Below are 18945 nucleotides of genomic sequence, written 5' to 3'. Positions count from 1 at the left end.
TATCTGGCTTAGGTGGGATCTGGAGAACCAAATATGAGTCCTTTGGCTTCCAGGCAAGTGCCTTAACTGCTAAGCCATCCCCTCCAGCCCCATCTTCTTCTTTTTTTTTTTTTTTAATTTTTTTTGTTATTTTAATTTATTTATTTGAGAGTGACAGACAGAGAGAGGAAGAGGCAGATAGAGAGAGAATGGGTGCCCCAGGGCCTCCAGCCACTGAAAACGAACTCCACACGCGTGCGCCCCCTTGTGCATCTGGCTAACGTGGGTCCTGGGCAGTTGAGCCTCGAACCAGGGTCCTTAAGCTTCACAGGCCAGCGCTTAACTGGTAAGCCATCTCTCCATGGAGTTTTGACAATTTTTTTTTTTTTTTTGGTTTTTCAAGATAGGGTCTTACTCTGTCTAGCCCAGGCTGACCAGGAATTCACTATGTAGTCTCAGGGTGATCTTGAACTTATGACGATCATCCTACCTTTGCCTCCCCAGTGCTGGGATTAAGATGTGTGCCACCATGCCCGACAATCTTGATTGACTATTTTTAAAATTTTCATTTATTTATTAGAGAGAGAAAGAATGGGCATGCCAGGGCCTTTAAGCCACTGCAAAGAAATTCCAGACACATGCACCACCTTGTGCATCTGGCATACATGCGTTCTGGGGAATTGAACCTGAATTCTTTGGCTTTGCAGGCAAGTGCCTTAACTGCTAAGCCATCTCTCCAGTCCATTGACAATTTTTTGTTTTTGAAAATAGTTTTACAAAGTCAGTTTATTAACAGAAAATAATTTGGTGGTACTGTTTACAGATGGGGACCATGGCACCCCCCCTTTCCTGCCAGTGCTGTTAGAGGGGTTAGGGGTGTCATCCTCAGTCCTCTTGATCTTAATTGCTGAGTGAGTGGGAGCTCTGAGGCCTGACTGGGCACCAGGTCGAGGGGTGTTAGTCCTGTTTTCTCCTGTGGCCTGGTGTTTGATCTGTAGGTCAATGGTGCCCATCTCCTTGCACCTCTGGGCCACGTCCTGGGCAGCAGATGGGGAGGACTCATTTCAGCCTCACCTTCATTTTGCCAGTCACATGGCAGATAGTTTCCTCACTGAAAGGCCAGCGACGGGGAAGATGCAGTAGACACCACATACATTTTCTACTTGAGCTCCCCCCCACCTCCGTGCCCAAGGCTGATCAGTGGTTCTTCCTTCTCTCTCTCCCCTTGGGGGTCGTCATTTCTGCCAGTAATGGAGTTCTTCTTAGCTCTGTAAACAGGGATGTGCTTTTCGCCCCTTTCCCTTAGCTAGCAGCTTTGTTTTCAGAAGACTGTGTGTCTGCCTGTACACGTGTTCTCATCTCTCTCGGGTTCTTCACAACGTCACCAGTAAGCAGGGATGGTGGTTCTTGGCAATGCTCAGAACAGAATAAGAAGGCTGACGGAGACTTTGGGTGCATTGGGGTCCTTGAACTTTTTTATCCCTCCCCATGGGAGGGTCAGGGTTATTTTTTTGTGTGCCCATGTGTATGTGACTGCATGCATGGGTGGCAGGGACTTTTGCTGCTGGAAAAGAACACCAAATACTTGCACTACTATTTGTCCAGCTTACATTGGTGTGGAAATTGAGCCCCGATCAGCAGGCTTTGTAAACGAGGGCCTGTAATCACTGCCATCTTTACAGCCTTAGATACAGATGTTCATTTGTTTCATAATGAGCCTTGTTTATGTTTGCCATGTCTTCATCTTCAAAATTCCCTTTTTTTTTTTTTTTTTTTTTTTTTTTTTTTTTTTTTTTTTTGGTTTTTCGAGGTAGAGTCTTGCTCTAGCCAGACTGACCTGGAATTCCTTATGTAGTCTCAGGGTGTCCTTGAACTCACAGCTATCCTCCTACCTCTGCCTCCTGAGTGCTGGGATGAAAGGCATGTGCCACCACACCTGGCTAAAATTTCCTTTTTCCTTGATAGGTATGGTTTTCTGCATTTCTGAGTCCTTCCTTAGAAAACTGAGAAGTTGACTGAAGCATCTGGGTGCTTCTTGAGTGCATCCCAGCAGGTCTGCACGAAGGATGCGCATGATGACATTATGCCTCAGTTTCTTAGGCTCTTTTGCCCATGTTATTTTTCCTCAGCAAGGCAGACTGCCCGTGTCCGTCCAGCTCTCTCTCGTTCCCATGCTGCCTCTGTGGAGCTTAGTGTACTGCAGTGGCTGTTTTTGTTTATTTATTTATGGTGGGGGAGGGTGCCAGGGCCTCTAGCCACTACAAATGAACTCCAAATGCATACACTACCATGTGCATCTGGCTTTATGTGGGTTTTGGGAACCTAGGTCCTTAGGCTTCATAGGCAGTCACTCACTTTAACTGCTGAACAATCTCTCCAGCACCCCCACTTTTTTTCCCCAAGGTAGGGTCTCTAGCCCAGGCTGGTCTCGAATTCATGGCAATCCTCCAACTGGCTTTTCTTTCTTTTTTTGGAGCGGTGAAATAAAGTCTGCCTATATAGCCCAGGCGGGCCTTGTACTAGTGATCTTTCTACCTTAGCCTCCTGAGTATTGGGGGTTATCTTGTTTGCTGCACCCCTTTCTAGAATATTTTAGATACATATTTTATTAAAAAAAATGTAGGGCTGGAGGGATGGCTTAGCGGTAAAGGTGTTTGTCTGCAAAGCCAAAGGACCCAGGTTCTGTTAGCCAGATGCACAAGGGGCCGCACGTGTATGGAGCTTATTTGCAGTGGCTGCAGGTCCTGCTGCACCCATTCTCTCTTCTCTCTTTCTCTGTCAAATATATATGTATGTATGTATGTATGTGGTTTTTAAAAGTAGGGTCTCACTCTAGTCCCAGCTGACCTGAATTCCATATGTAGTCTCAGGGTGGCCTCGAACTCCCGGTGATCTTCCCACCTCTGCTTCCCAAGTGCTGGGATTAAAGGCGTATACCACCATGCTCGGCTTAACTGTTTTTTGAAGTGGGGTCTCATTCGTGGTTAGGCTGACCTGGAATTCACTATGTAGTGTTAGGCTGGTCTTGAACTCACAGTGATTTTCCTACCTTTGCCTCCTTAGTGCTATGATTAAAGGCATGCTCCACCAGGGCCAGCCTAGCTTGCCTTTTTTTTTTTTTTTTTAATGTAGGGCCTTGCTCTAGCTCTGGCTGAGTTCACTATGTAGTCTCAGGGTGGCCTCGAACTCAACGGTGATCCTCCTACCTCTGCCTCCCGAGTGCTGGGATTAAAGGCATGCGCCACCACACCCAGCTCTAGCTTGCATTTTTAACTCTTCATCTTTTGCTTTATTGGTATTATCCACTGGGCTTAGATATAATGCATGAATACTGAACTGAGAAAGAATTAAAGGAATATGGATGTATGAAGAACAATGCTTGAGAGCTGGGTTTTATAGTAGTCAAGAGTAATCATAGAATTAGAAGTTGCACCTTAAAGAACTAAGGAATACTAGGGGTAATTAGAGATCTAGATATTATGAACTATACATATATGGCATAGATATGCTAAAGTTGCATCAAAAAATGAAACTTACGCGGAGCATGGTAATGCACACCTTTAATCCCAGCACTCGGGAGGCAGAGGTAGGAGGATCACCGTGAGTTCGAGGCCACCCTGAGACTGCGTAGTGAGTTCCAGGTCAGCCTGGACCAGAGTGAGACCCTACCTCAAAAACAAACAAACAAACAAACAAACAAAAAAAAAAAACCCAAAAGGGAACTGAGCATGGTTCCATATGCCTGTATGCTTTCAGCACTCAGGAGGCAGAGTCAGAAGGATTGATGCAAGCTCAAGGCCAGCCTTGAGAGTCTACATAGTGAGTACCAGTCCAGCCAGTACCATATATAGTGAGACAATGTCTCAGAAACCAAATCCCCCCTAAAGTATATGGAATGCTTCATGAATTTGTGTGTCATCCTTGAGCAGGGGCCATGACGCTCTTCTCTGTATCGTTCCAATTTTAGTGTATGTGCTGCCAAAGTGAGCACAAGTATGGCTTTTATATTGTGTCTTAGGTTCACTGGGTTGGTGACGTGAAAAGACTAAGGAATACTGTTATGTGATTCAGCAAAGTTGTATTAAAGGAGGGCAGTAAGGTATTTATTTACCCATTGCTTTCTAATTTTGGCTCCCCCTTCCCTAAGGTAGGATCTCACTGTAGCCCAGGCTGACCTGGAATTCACTATGTAGACTAAGGCTGGCCTTGAACTCACGGCACTCCTCCTACCTCTGCCTCAATGCTGGGATAAAAGGCGCATGCCAGGCCCTAATTTTCCTTTTTTTATTTTTTATTTTTTTGAGGTAGGGTCTCTAGCCCAGGTTGACCTGGAACTGATTCCTTGGACTCAAAGCAATCCTTCTACTTCTGCTTCCCAGATGCTGGGATTATAAGGTGTGTGCGTGTATGGTGAATGCACATGCCTGTGCCCACGTGACACTCACCTGCAGTAGGGTGTGTGGCTGAGGTGAGTGCTAGGTGTCCTGCTCCATTGCTCTGTGGCCAGTTCTTTTCATCCAGAGTCTCTTACTAATCCCAGAGTTTGCTCTTTTTCCGTGAGTTCCTGTGACTCTCCTATCCCCTACAAGACAAATTACAGACTTGTGTAGCCACACCTAGCTATTTATGTGGGTGCTGAGAATCAGACCTGAAGTCTTCCAGGCCTCCTCAGACCCTCTTGCTTTTTTTTTTGTTTTCTTTTCTTTTCTTTTTTTTTCTTTTTCTTTTTTTTTTTTTTTTTTGCTGTTGAGCCATCTCACCAACCTACTTTATTATTTATTTATTTATTTATTTATTTGAGACAGTGTCTCACTCTAGCCCAGGCTGACCTGGAACTCTAGGCAATCTTTCTGCCTCTCCCCCCCCTTTTTTTTTCTCAATTTTTATTAACATCTACCATGATTATAAAAAATATCCCATGGTAATTCCCTCCCTCCCCCCACTTTCCCCTTTGAAATTCTAATCTCCATCATAACCCCTCCCCATCTCAATCAGTCTCTTTTATTTTGATGTCATGATCTTTTCCTCCTTTTATGATGGTCTTGTGTAGGTAGTGTCAGGCACTGTGAAGTCATGGATATCCAGGCCATTTTATCTGGAGTGGTGGGGGGAGCACATTGTAAGGAGTCCTACCCTTCCTTTGGCTCTTACATTCTTTCCTCTTCCATGTTAGACCCTGAGCCTTAGAAGGTGTGATTGAGATATTACTCAGTAGTCACTTCTTTCCGGTACCATGATACCTTCTGAGTCATCCCAAGGTCACTGCCATCTGAAAAGAGAAGATTCTCTACCAAAAGTGAGAGTAGCATTTATATAAGGGTATAAATATTAAGAGAAGTGCTTACTGGGCAGTTTGATAAGCATAGTATATACATTTTTCCAGACATCAGCGGATATTATACCCCTAGGGCTCATGACTACCCCTGTTTTAAGTTTTCAGTATCAGGGATGTATTCCCTCCCATGGAACGGGTCTCCAGTCCAATTAGAGGGCAGTTCGTTCCCACCATGATAGATGTGCCACTATTGCACCCATTGGCTCATTTGGCCTGACTCTTTTTGGTTTTTTTTGAGGTAGGGTCTCACTCTAGCCCAGGCTAAACTAGAATTCACTATGAAATCTCAGGGTGGCCTCAAACTCCCATGATTCACCTACCTCTGCCTCCTGAGTGCTGCGATTAAAGGTGTGTGCCACCACGCCCAGCTTCTTTCCCACTTAAGAAAATACTTAGGTTTTGAGAGAGGGTAAGAAAGAGGCAGATAGAGAAAGAGACTGGGCAAACCAGGGCCTCCAGCCACTGCAAATGAACTCCAGACACATGTGCCACCTTGTGTATCTGGCTTACGTAACTACTAGGGAATTAAACCTGGGTCCTTTGGCTTTGCAGGTAAAAAAATTTTCACTTTTTATTTGTTCATTCAAGAGAAAGAAAGACAGAGAGAGAATGGGTGCTCCAGAGCCTCCAGCCACTGCAAATGAGCTCCAGATGCGTGCAACTCTTGTGCCATGCCTTACATGGGTCCTGGGATTGAGCCTGGGTTCCTTGGCTTTGCAGGAGAACGCCTTAACCGCTGAACCCTCTCCCCCTTTTTTTTTTTTTGAGGTAGAGTCTCACTCTAACCCAGGCTGACCTGGAATTCACTATGTAGTCTCAGGCTGATTTTGAACTCCCAGCAATCCTCCTACCTCAGTCTTCCGAGTGCTGGGATGTCTTTTTGTGACCACTGAGTCTAAGGTTGCTTGTATGGATGGACAGCTTACCAGTGGCTACATTGAAGATCTAAAGAAAATGTCCACTTCCCCAGTAGGCCTAAAACTTTTTTTTTAAATTTTTTTTTAATTTTTTTTTTTTATTTGAAAGTGACAGACAGAGAAAGAGGCAGAGAGAGAGAGAATGGGCGTGCCAGGGCCTCCAGCCACTGCAAATGAACTCCAGACGCGTGCGCCCCCTTGTGCATCTGTCTAACGTGGGACCTGGGGAATCGAGCCTTGAACCGGGGTCCTTAGGCTTCTTAGGCGAGCGCTTAACCGCTAAGCCATCTCTCCAGCCCCAAAACTTTGTGACAAGGTGTCATGTATCCCAGGCAGGTCTTGAACTCATTTTATTTTATTTTTATTTATCAGAGAGAGAGAGAGAGAGATAAGGTGAATGGGCACACTAGGGACTTTAGCTACCACAAACAAACTCCAGACGCATATGCTACCATGTGTATCTGGCTTGCATGGGTTCTGGGGCATCAAACTTGGGTCCTTAGGCTTCGCAGGCAAGCACCTTAACTGCTAAGCCGTCTTTCCCAGTTGAACTCCTTTTTATTATTATTATTATTATTGGTTTTTCAAGGTAGGGTTTCACTTTCATTCAGGCTGACCTGGAATACACTATATAATCTCAGGGTGGCCTTGAACTCATGGCAAACCTCCTACCTCTGCCTGCCAAGTGCTGGGATTAAAGGCGTGTGCCACCATGCTCGGCTCATTTTATTTTATTTTTATTTACTTATTTGAGAGGGATAGAGAGAGAGAATGGGCGTGCCAGGGCCTCCAGCCACTGCAAACAAACTCAAGATGTGTGCGTCCCCATGTGCATCTGGCTAACGTGGGTCCTGGGGAATCGAATCTGGGTCCTTTGGCTTTGCAGGCAAGCACTTAATTGCTAAGCCATCTCTCCAGCCCCTCCACTTGAACTCATTTTATAGCTGAGGTTAACTTAATGAAATCTGTGGCTGGCCAGTGATAACTGTTGGTCTTCAAGTGATTTTGGAAATTCTTTACCTTATTAACATTTTCTTATTTTTGGGGGGAGAGGTGTCTAAAATAGGGTCTCATTCTAGGCTGACCTGGAATTCAATATACAGTCTCAGGGTGTCCTTTAACTCAGCAATCTTCTTATCTCTGCCCGACCTTAACATTTTCTTTCTAGCAATTAAATAGCTGTGGATTTTGGTTAGTGATCATATGACCATAGCCTGGTTCTTGAAAAAAAGGAACAGGAGGTTTTTTTTTTTTTTCTGTTCTTTAAATACATACATATATATATATTGGTTATATATATATATATATATATATATATATATATATATATATATATATATTATATATATATATATTGGTTTTCCGTGGTAGGGTCTCACTGTATCCCAGGCTGACCTGGAATTCAGGGTGGCCTCGAACTCACAACAATCCTCCTACCTCTGCCTCCCAAGTGTTGGGATTAAAGGCATGCACCGCCACGCCCAGCTTTCTTTAAATATTTTTATTTATTTAAGAGAAACAAAGAGATAGACAGGGCCGGGTGTGGCGGTGCATGCCTTTAATTCCAACACTGCATAGAGAATTCTAGGTCAGCCTGGGCTAGACCCTACCTCGAAAAACCAAAAAAAAAAAAAAGAAGAAGAAGAAGAAGAAGATAGACCAAGAGTGAGTATGGGTGCACCAGGGCCTTTTTAAAAAAAATTTTTTTTTTTTTGTTTGAGAGTGAGAGAGAATGGGCACGCCAGGGCTTCCAGCCACTGCAAATGAACTCCAGATGCGTGCGCCCCCTTGTGCATCTGGCTAACATGGGTCCTGGGGAACTGAGCCTCGAACCGGGGTCCTTAGGCTTCACAGGCAAGCGCTTAACCGCTAAGCCATCTCTCCATCCCACACCAGGGCCTTTTGCCATCCAGGTGCATGCATTACTTTGTGCATTTGGCTTTACCTGTGGGTACTGGGGAATTGAACTTAGACCTTCAGGCTTTGGAAGTAAGCACCCTTAACTGCTGGGCTATCTCTGCAAACCTAGGAATAGGAATTTTTTTTCATGTTCCTTTTTTTTTCAATTTTTATTAACAGTTTCCGTGATTATAAAAAATATCCCATGGTAATCCCCCCCACCCGCTTTTGCCTTTGAAATTCCATTTTAAAAGATCTTTTTATTTACTTATTTACAAGCAGAGTGAGAGATTGATTGGATTATAGTGCAGGGCTGGGGATGCTGAGAAGTGTTGAGGTCAGAACAGCACGGCAACTGAATTCAGATCCTTAGGCTTAACCACTAAGTCATCTCTCCAGCCCTTTTAAAATATTTAAATTTTATTTTTTTATTTATTTGTTTTGGTTTTTGTGGTTTTTTTTTAAATTAATTAATTTATTTATTTGAGAGCGACAGATACAGAGAGAAAGACAGATAGAGGGAGAGAGAGAGAATGGGCGCGCCAGGGCTTCCAGCCTCTGCAAACGAACTCCAGACATGTGTGCCCCCTTGTGCATTTGGCTAACGTGGGACTGGGGAACTGAGCCTCGAACTGGGGTCCTTAGGCTTCACAGGCAAGCTCGCTTAACTGCTAAGCCTTCTCTCCAGCCCAGTTTTTTTTTTTTTTTTAACTTCCAAGCAGAGAGAGAAAAAAAAAAATTCTTTAAAGTATGAAAATGGCTGGCCATTTTCTCCTTTTCTCTCTATGCTTACAAATTAAAAAAAAGCAAGTTGGCACACACTTTTAATTCCAGCACTCGGAGGCAGAGATAGGAGGAGTGCTGTGAGTTCGAGGTCACTTTGAGACTACATAAGTGAATTCCAGGACAGCCTGGACCCTACCTCAAAAAAAAAAAAAAAAAAAAAAAAGGATGAATTAGGACTTTAGGATATCTTGTGAACTCTTGCAGGGTTTTGACTTTTAGAAGAGATTAATTATAATTTTTTAAGTGTTGAATACTAATTTAAAACTGGATGATTTTCATGTTTTCTTTTTCCTACATAGTGATTAAGTCATTGAGAGTAGAGTATGACTTTCTCTTTTCTGTCTTTTTGGTGGTGCTGGGGAGAGAATCTAGGGCCTTGCAGAGACTGTGCTTGGTCCTTCCCACATGGCCTGCCCTCTTGTTTTTTTGGAAATGGAGCCCATAGCCCCTGCCAAGTCGAACTTTATGGTGGTGAGGAAAAGTCTCAGTAGTTATTTTATTCTAATTTTTATTTATTTTCAATTTTAATTTTTTTGAGTAAGTTCTCATTCTAGCCTAGACTGTGGAATCGATCTCTCTCTCTCTCTCTCTCTTTCTCTCTCTGTTTACTTCCTCCTTACCTCTCTACCCTCTCCCTTTAAAAATTTATTTATTTATTTATTTATTTATAAGCAAAGAGAGAGACAGAGAGAATGGGCATGCCAGGGGCTCTAGCCACTGCAAATGAATTCCAGACGCATGTGCCGTCTTGTACATCTGTGTTTACATGGGTACTGGGGAATTGAACTCAGGCCGTTACGGTTTACAGACAAGCACCTTAACCACTGAGCCATTTCTCTAGTTTAATTTTGTTTGCATATATGTGCATAGTATGTGGTGTGCATGGTTTATGCATGTGTATGTGCTGATGTGGCAGCTAGTGCATTCACTTGGAGAATGCTGGGTGTCTCACTTCTATCATTCACTGCCTGTTTCTCCTACTGATTCCAGAGCTTGCTTTTCAGGAGCCTTTGTAGTTCTCTGTTCTCCACAGGACTAGGGTTTTAAACATTTGTGGTCATTCCCAGCTGTTTACATGGGTTCTGGAGATTCAAACTTAGGTAGTCATAGGTCCCTTCAGGCCCCCATGCTTGTACAGGAAGCATATTTAAGCACTGAGCCATCTCTGCATCTCCAATTCATTTTTTTTTTTAATTTTTTTAAATTAATTTATTTATTTATTTGAGAGCGACAGACACAGAGAGAAAGACAGATAGAGGGAGAGAGAGAGGATGGGCGCGCCAGGGCTTCCAGCCTCTGCAAACGAACTCCAGACGCGTGCGCCCCCTTGTGCATCTGGCTAACGTGGGACCTGGGGAACCGAGCCTCGAACCGGGGTCCTTAGGCTTCACAGGCAAGCGCTTAACCGCTACGCCATCTCTCCAGCCCTCCAGTTCATTTTTTGATGTAGCTCAGGCTGATCTCACTCAGGCTCACTGTCGTGTGGATCAAAGTTAGGGATTTGCAAGCAGGCATCTTCAGTCACTGAGCGACCTGTCCAGCCCCAAGGGATTTGCACATACTAGACAAGCTCTGTGCCACTGAGGTAACATCCCTAGACTGACGTAAGCTTTTTTATTTTTATTTTTTATTTATTTATTTTTTTTAAATTTATTTATTTGAGAGCGATAGACACAGAGAGAAAGACAGGTAGAGGGAGAGAGAGAGAATGGGCGCGCCAGGGCTTCCAGCCTCTGCAAATGAACTCCAGATGCGTGCGCCCCCTTGTGCATCTGGCTAGCTGAGGGTGAACATAAACTTCTGATCTTCCTCTTTATAAACCTCCTGTGTGTTGGGATCAGAGGCACACACTGCCATGCCCAGTTGATGCTGTTGCTGGAGTGTGATCTAGGGCTTTTGCCTGCTAGTCGAGCATTGTACCAACTGAACTGCGTCCCCAGCCTGAAAATTTTTCATATGATGATTTTAGTTGCTCTAAAACAGAAAAAGGAGAATTGATCAAGGAATCAGACTCAAATCTGGATCTGTCTATAGAATGGCAGGTATGTATGTGGAAGGTAAAAATGTTATGAGGGTGCTATGTGGGTGTGAGGTGAGTTAAAAGAGGTGAGAAGTTTTCAGAGGCAAGAGTTTACACAAAATGAAGGAACACTGCAACCATATTGTGACTCTGCCTAACAATAAAAAAAAATTAAGCAGGATATGGTAGTTCATCTTTAATTCTAGCCCTTAGGAGGCTGAGATAGGCGGATTGACATGAGTTTGAGGCCAGCCTGGGCTACAGAGCAAGTTTCAGGTCAGCCTTGGCTAGAATGAGAATGAGACCTTAATGTACTGCTTTTTCTGTGGTAGGGTCTCACTCTAGCCCAGGTTGACCTGGAATTCACTAGGTAGTCTGAGGGTGGCCTCAAACTCATGGCAATCCTTCTATCTCTGCCTCCTGAGTGCTGGGATTGAAGGCACATGCCAACACACCCGGCTAATTTTTTTTTTTTAAGTTACAATAGTACTGGAATGATGGGCTTGGTGGTTAGTTAAATGTGCTGGCTTGCGAAGCCTGACACCCAGGTTCAGTTCCCCAGCACCTATGTAAAACCAGACACATAGAGTGCACGTGTCAGGAGTTGGTTTGCAGTGGTGGCAGGACCTGGCATGTCTATTTTTTACTCTCTCTCATAAAGGAGGGAGGTAGGAAGGAGGGGAGGAGAAAGAAAAGACAGTAAAATAGCTTGGTAGATGACTCAATGATCAAAGGCATTTGCTTGCAGAGCCTGCCAGCCTCAGTTCAGTTCTTTAGACACCCACTTAAAAGTGGATGAGCGTTTGTAGTGGCAAGAGGCCATGGAGTGCCCCCACACTCATACTCTACAGTCCTACACACAGGCAAATAAATATATCTTTTTTCTTGTTTCGAAGTAGGGTCTCACTCTAGCCCAGGCTGAGCTGGAACTCACTCTATAGTCCCTTGTTGACCTGGAACTCAGAGTGATCTTCTTACCTTTGCCTCCTGAAAAAGAAAAATTACACTCCTAGCACTCATGACCCTTCCTTGAAAAATAATACAAAGCAAAACAAAATTACAGTAAAACACATAGCAAAGCCTAAGTGCCTTACCCCTTTGTCGTGTGGATCAAAGTTAGGGATTTGCAAGCAGGCATTTTCAGTCACTGAGCGACCTGTCCAGCCCCAAGGGATTTGCACATACTAGACAAGCTCTGTGCCACTGAGGTAACATCCCTAGACTGACATAAGCTTTTTTATTTTTATTTTTTATTTATTTATTTTTTTAAAATTTATTTATTTGAGAGCGATAGACACAGAGAGAAAGACAGGTAGAGGGAGAGAGAGAGAATGGGCGCGCCAGGGCTTCCAGCCTCTGCAAATGAACTCCAGATGCGTGCGCCCCCTTGTGCATCTGGCTAACGTGGGACCTGGGGGACCGAGCCTCGAACCGGGGTCCTTAGGCTTCACAGGCAAGCGCTTAACCGCTAAGCCATCTCTCCAGCGCACGTAAGCTGTTTTTAAAAGAAGGCATGGAGCTAAAGGTACACTCAACACACACAAGGCCTTGGTTCAGTTCCCAACACTAGCCAACACTCGAGCAAAAAGGTATGGGGATGCAGTCCGGGTACCGTGTCGTCTAGCGTGTGGCGTCCGCCCCTCACCATAGCGGCTACAGATAAGCAAAGCCCAGCGCGTGCATCTGCTGTCGTGACTGCTTGCCTGTAAACATTGCTGTACTTTGTGTTCAGTTTGACTTCAGCTCTCCTGACTGGTGTCAGTTGACAGGACTAAGTCAGAATTGCAAGAAAAAAGCGTTTTGATGAAGTTAGGTGTGGTGGCTCATCTGTAATCTCAACACTCAGAAGGCTGAGGCAAGAGGATTACTTTAAGTTCAAGCCCAGTTGGACTGTAGTGTGAGCCCTTGTCTAAAAAAAAAAAAAAAAAGGTCTGATGAACTTACCTACCTGTCCCATAGCACTTGCAATAAGGGATGAAGAAAAATAACTCGAACCTGGCATGGTGGCATACTTCTGTAATCCCAGCACTCACAAGGTTGAGGCCAGCCCTGTCTGTATAGTGAGCTGAGTCTGGCCGAGAACAACAAAGGAGCGTCAGAGGCAGTGTGTCTTTGTTGTATTGTAGCTTGCGATATGCTTTGGTATGGATTCTGTGATGTCTTGAATGTTGGCTTTGGAAACTAAACAGTTAAAGCATCTTGATTTCAAAGGAAACTAGGTCTCATGAATGAAGACAAATTTTGGCAGTAGGCCAGAATAATGGGGGATAGTTAGGGCGCGAAGAATAACTGACTTTTGTGCCACAAACGACTTTTAAAAATTAAGAGATAATTCCCTGTCCCGAGGTTATAAACTGGCTACAACTGGTTTCCCTCCCCCTTCTACCCCTGCTAGGCATTATGGGTAAAGAAAAAAAGCATCCCCCTGTTTCTTTTGTTTAATATAACAGTATGCCATGTGATTGGCAGGGCAGTTCCCGCTTGGAGACCAGGTTCGTGCCGGTCTCTCAAAGCATCTTCCTTGCATGGGGCCAGCCCTGGGCTACAGAAAGAGCTTCTCAGTACAGAAAAGCGACACAGGATAGAAGAGAGATGGGGCCTCCCTCCAACAGAGAGGAGGGAAACCAGCAACCTAAGCTGTCTCTTACTCCTGTTCCTTTTAGGTTTGTTATGTTGCTCTCTGCTCACTCCAGTTTTCTTTTCTCTCTCTCTCTCTCTCTTTTTTTTTTTTTTTTTTTTTTTTGAGGTAGGGCTCACTGTAGTCCATGCTGACCTGGATTCACTATGTAGTTTCAGGCTGGCCTTGAACTCTCAGCGATCCTCCTGCCTCTGCCTCCCGAGTGCTGGGATTAAAGGCGTCACCACCATGCCTGGCTTCTTAACTGTCTTTCCTTACCACACCTTTTTCTGAAGGCTGAAACAGTGCTGCTGTGTGTGCTTCACAGCAGTTTCCTGATGTTGGTTTTTAGTGGAATTGAAGTAATCACACACCAACGCTTTTGACCATCCGTCTGGGACAACTGTTTTCCTACAGTGTCCTTTATATGTGTCTGCCTCGTTCCTTTTCATTTGTTTACTGCAGTGTAGGGCATTTTGGCTCAAACTGAAACTATAAGCAAAGGTTTGTAGTAAGGTTCTCTCTTTAATTCTTCTTTAAAATTTTTTCTTTTGTCTGTAGCAAGATGATGCTAGCTTCTCCGTACCCTTGTTACACCCCCTCATGTCAGCTCCAACCCTGTTCTGTGAACGGAGTCAACCAGCTGACTGAGTGCTGGCATCATGCCAGGGGCTGCAAGGCAGTAAGAATGTGCGCATGCTCGCGTGTAAGTATATACAGAACACAAAGGGAACGGCCTGCAGTCTAGGAAATTACAGACCTTTATATAAAGAAATCTACGTCATCCCTACTTGCTTGAGTTAGTGGACAAGGGGGTGGGGCAGGAGCTTAGGACAAGAAAAAGTATCTTTCCTTTTTTTTTTTTTTTTTTTTTTTTTGCTTTTCATGATGGAGTCTCTCTAGCCCAGGCTGACCTGGAATTCACTATGTAGTCTCAGGGTGGCCTTGCACTCACGGTGATCCCCCTACCTCTGCCTCCGGAGTTCTGGCATTAAAGGCGTCTGCCACCATGCCTGTCCCCTCTTTTCTTTTTTCTTTTTCCAATATAGGGTCTTAATATAACCCAGGCTGACCTCAAACTCAGTGATCCTTCTGCCTTTGCCTTCCTGGTGCTGGGTTTAAAGGCATGTGCCACTACACCTGTCAACAAAGTATCTTTCTGACACATGCACACTTTGTGGCCAAGGAGAGCTCCTGTGTGCAACTGGTGACCATGTTCCTAGGGGAAGTAGTAAAGTGCTTCCAACCCTATTCAGAGGTATGTGTATTTGAAGTAGGTAACTAGAAGAAAATCTGCATTGTAGGTTTAGCAGATACAATTTGTTAAGATACTTCTAAGGCATCACTAGGAGTCCAGCCAAACTCTTTCTGAGTATTCTGAATTCCCATGGGTTTCTCTGGATGGATGGGTGAAAGGAATTGCTCTTAAGGAGAAGAAAAAGCCAGCTAGTAAAGCAGGTAATAAATCTTGGCTACCCTTGTGCATTCTCTCATTTTTTATTTCTTCTTGTTGCTATATTTAGCCTGACACTATAAAGAGACTGTATTAGCCAGGCGTAGTGGCGCACACCTTTAATCCCAGCACTCAGGAGTCAGAAGTGGTAGGATTGCCGTGAGTTCGAGGCCACCCTGAGACTACATAGTGAAGTCCAGGTCAACCTGAGCTAGAGTGAGACCCTACTTTCAAAAGAAAAGAAAGGAAATTTGTTTAAAAAAATGCTGTAGTTTCCCTTTACCATCTGCTTTAGAGCTTGAGTACACAAGCAAAGTCGTGTGTGAGGAGCGAGCGTTCCAGTATTGGGGTTCATTTAGAGTAATTGTCCATGTGGACACCTATATTCACTTGTAAATCATAATTCTGGGGCTGGGGAGATAGATCAGTCAGCGAGGTGCTTGCCTTGCAAGCACAAGCACCTGAGTTTGATCTCTCATATTCATGTAAAAGTGCTGGGCATAATGGTGCCCACCTGAAGTACCAATGCTGGTAAGGTGGAGACAGGAGGATTCCTAGGACCCTGGCCAGCTAAGTCTAGCTTAATTGCTAGATTAGTGAGAGACCCTGTCTCAAAGGAAGTGGATGGTGATCCTAAGGATGAGACCCAAGCTGGTACTCCTGCCTCCATACCCATACACACGTACACACATGCACACACAAGTGAAACACAGACTGGAGAGATGGCTTAGTGAGTAAAGTGCATGACATGCTAACATGAGGACCTGAATTCAGATCCCCACCACCCACATAAAAATGTCAGGTGAGGCGGCTTATTTATGATAGAGAGTGGAGTTTCAAAGGGGAAAGTGGGTGGGGGGAGGGAATTGCCATGGGATATTGTTTACAATCATGGAAGTTGTCAATAAAAAAATAATATGATAAAAAAAAGTTGAAAATGAAACAAAATGTCAGGTGTGGCAGCATAATGTCTGTGATCCCAGCACTGAGGAGGTAGGCGGGAGGATCCCAGGGGCTCACTGGCTAGCTAGCCGAATTGGCAAGCTTCAGCTTCAGTGAGAGACCTTGTTTCAAAAAGTAATAATTTAGAGCCGGGCGTGGTGGCGCACGCCTTTAATCCCAGCACTCGGGAGGCAGAGGTAGGAGGATTGCCATGAGTTTGAGGCCACCCTGAAAAGACATAGTGAATTCCAGGTCAGCCTGGACCAGAGTGAGACTCTACCTTGAAAATCCAAATAAATAAATAAATAATTTAGCGTGACACAAGTAGATGGATGGCTCAGTGGTTAAGAGCCCCTGCTACTTAAACATGAGACCTCCAAGTTCTTACTCTGCAGAACCCATGTTAAAAGCTAGACAGCAACTCTGGGTGGAGGGAGAGATCCAGTCTCAAGGAAAGACAGACACCGATGAGCAATAAGAGGACACCTGACGCTTTCTCCTGACCTTCTGCACGTGCTGGGAGTGTGCATCTGCAACACACACATGCACTCAAAAACAAAGTAGAGAGTGATAACGATTGACTTCTGTCGTCTTTCATACACATGACCATGCATACGTACAAGTGAGCAAAAATTAGGGGCTGGGAAGATAGCTCAGTGGATACAGTGCTTGGCACACACAGACTTGAGTGAGTACCTGAGTTGCATCCTCACAAAAACTGCATGAAATCTAGAAGCTGTAGCGGGAGTCTGTATTCCCAGCACATTTATAGGCAAGATAAAAGACAGAGAAGAAAAAATTTCCTGGAAGCTTAGAGACTTGCTTGCCTGGCCGAGTGGTAACTGAGACACCCTTCCTTAAAGGAGGTGTACTGTAGCACATAAATCATACACACCAAAAAAAGTTGCTTCTTATTTTGAATTTAACATTTTTAAAATTTTATTTATTAATTTTCAAGCACAGTGGTTAAGGTACTTGCTTACGAAGCCCAAGGACCCAATTTCAGTTTCCCAGTACCCATGTAAGCCAGACACACATGTAGCTGGAGTTTGTGTGTGATGGCTGGAGTCACTGGTGTGCCCATTCATTAGTTTTGTCTCTCAAATAAATAAATAAAATATTTTAAAAACATTTTTATTTGAGAGAGAAAAACGCACCAGGGCCTTCTGCCACTGTGAACAAACTCCAGACACGTGCACTACCTTGTCTGTCTGGCTTTCTGTGGGTCCTGGAGAATTAAACCCAGTCTGTCAGGCTTTACAAGTAAGTGCTTTTAACCCCTGAGCCTTCTCTCTCCAGCCCCTATTGTTTCTTTTTAAATATGTGTGTGTGTGTGTGTGTTATTTTTTTGAGAGAAAGAGGCACAGAGAGAATGGGCGGGCACACCAGGGCCTCCAGCCACTGCAAACAAACTCCAGACGCCTGTGCCACCTTGTGCATCTGGCTCATGTGGGTACTGGGGAATTGAACCTGAGTCTTTTGGCTACAAAGGCAAATGCCTTAACAGCTAAGCCATCTCTCCAACCACCCTATTGGTTTTTTTTTTTTCCCCAAATGTTTTTATTCTTATTTAATTGAGAGAGACATATAAGGAGAGAGAATGGGTATGCCAGGGCTTCTAGCCACTGTATGCGAACTCCACACACGTGCCACCATGTGCATCTGGTTTACATGGGTTCTGGGAGTTGAACCTAGGTTCTTAGGCTTCATGGTCAAGGGCCTTAAGTTAACTCTAAAACCATCTCTCCAGGGCCCCCCCACTTTTTTTTGAGGTAAGGTTTCCCTCTAGCCCAGGCTGACCTGGAATTCACTATGCAGTCTCAGGGTGGCCTCGAACTCACAGTGATACTCCTACCTCTGCCTCCCTGTGCACCACCATGCCCAGCCCCTCTCTTTTTATTGAAGCAGGTTTTACTCTAGCCCAGTCTGACTTGGAACTCACTCAGTAGTTCAGGTTGGCCTCAGACTTCTACCTCACCCTGGGATTCAAGGTGACACCTGGTTATCAATTTATTTTGTGTGTTTGTGTTGTATGCATGTGTATGTGCCCATGTAGCACCCCATGAGCTCACCTGCAGTGGGGTGGGCTTGCCTGCTGTGCCCAGAGGAGAATGTTGGGTGTTTCCCTCTATTGTTCTATGCCTGTTCTCACTTCAGTGTCTCTTACTCATCCAGGCCCTGCTGTTTTTTTCTCAAGCCCCTGTGAAACCCAAAGGCTACAGGTGTGTGTGGGCCCTGCCCAGCTGTTTATGTGGGTCCTGGGGACTGAAAAAAATGGAAGAGGAGAAGCTTGAGAGCCTGTGTTTGATTCCCCAGTACCCACGTAAAGCCAGATGCACAAAGTGGCGCCTGCATCAGCAAGAGGCCCTCATGCTTGCACAGGAAGTGCGAACTGCTGAGCCACTCTCCAGCCCAATAGTTACTTTTTTAAGTCAGTATTTATCCACTATAGCATTGGTTGGTAATTTTCTCTATATAAATTAGTTGTTTTACAAATGTGCATGTATGATATTATGTTTACTTGTTAGATTGATTTACATTAAATGTAAAGGGAGAAAAGACGCAAGGCCTATTTAAATTCCTTACTATTGGGCTGGAGGGATGGCTTAGCTGTTAAGGCATTTGCCTGCAAAGCCAAAGAATCCCGGTTTGATTCTCCAGGACCCATGTAAGCCAGATGCACAAGGGGGTGCATGCGTCTGGAGTTCATTTGCAGTGGCTAGAGGCCCTGGTATGCCCACTCTCTCTCCTCCTCTTTATCTCTGTCAGATAAATAAATAAAATAAAAATATTTAAATTCCTTACCGTCTTCTCTTAATGTAAGAGAATATGATGCTTGTTCACTGGTCTGAAGATGTTTCAAAGAAGCCTGTGCATTCTTTTTTCTTTTAAAGTATTTTTTTAATTTTTTCATTTATTGTGAGAAAGAGGGGAGAGGGAAAGAGGCAGATAGAGAATGAGCACGTCAGGGCCTCTAGCAATTGCAAACGAACTCTA

At 44.4% G+C, this 18945-nt stretch overlaps 1 protein-coding gene and 1 non-coding gene across 3 annotated transcripts in view; one reads left to right on the top strand and one right to left on the bottom strand.

Annotated features, from left to right (window-relative positions):
- Gatad2b (GATA zinc finger domain containing 2B) overlaps positions 1–18945 on the top strand; it is a 76235-nt gene that overhangs the window by 23023 nt on the left and 34267 nt on the right. The window lies entirely within an intron of this gene.
- LOC123456098 lies at positions 3864–3970 on the bottom strand. Its single transcript, XR_006634319.1, has one exon. It is a non-coding gene; the product is annotated as a U6 spliceosomal RNA (small nuclear RNA).

This window comes from Jaculus jaculus, chromosome 19 (assembly GCF_020740685.1).
Source record: "Jaculus jaculus isolate mJacJac1 chromosome 19, mJacJac1.mat.Y.cur, whole genome shotgun sequence".
In the NCBI taxonomy this organism is placed as follows: Eukaryota; Metazoa; Chordata; class Mammalia; order Rodentia; family Dipodidae; genus Jaculus; species Jaculus jaculus.
This window is presented reverse-complemented; position numbering and strand designations above follow the sequence as displayed.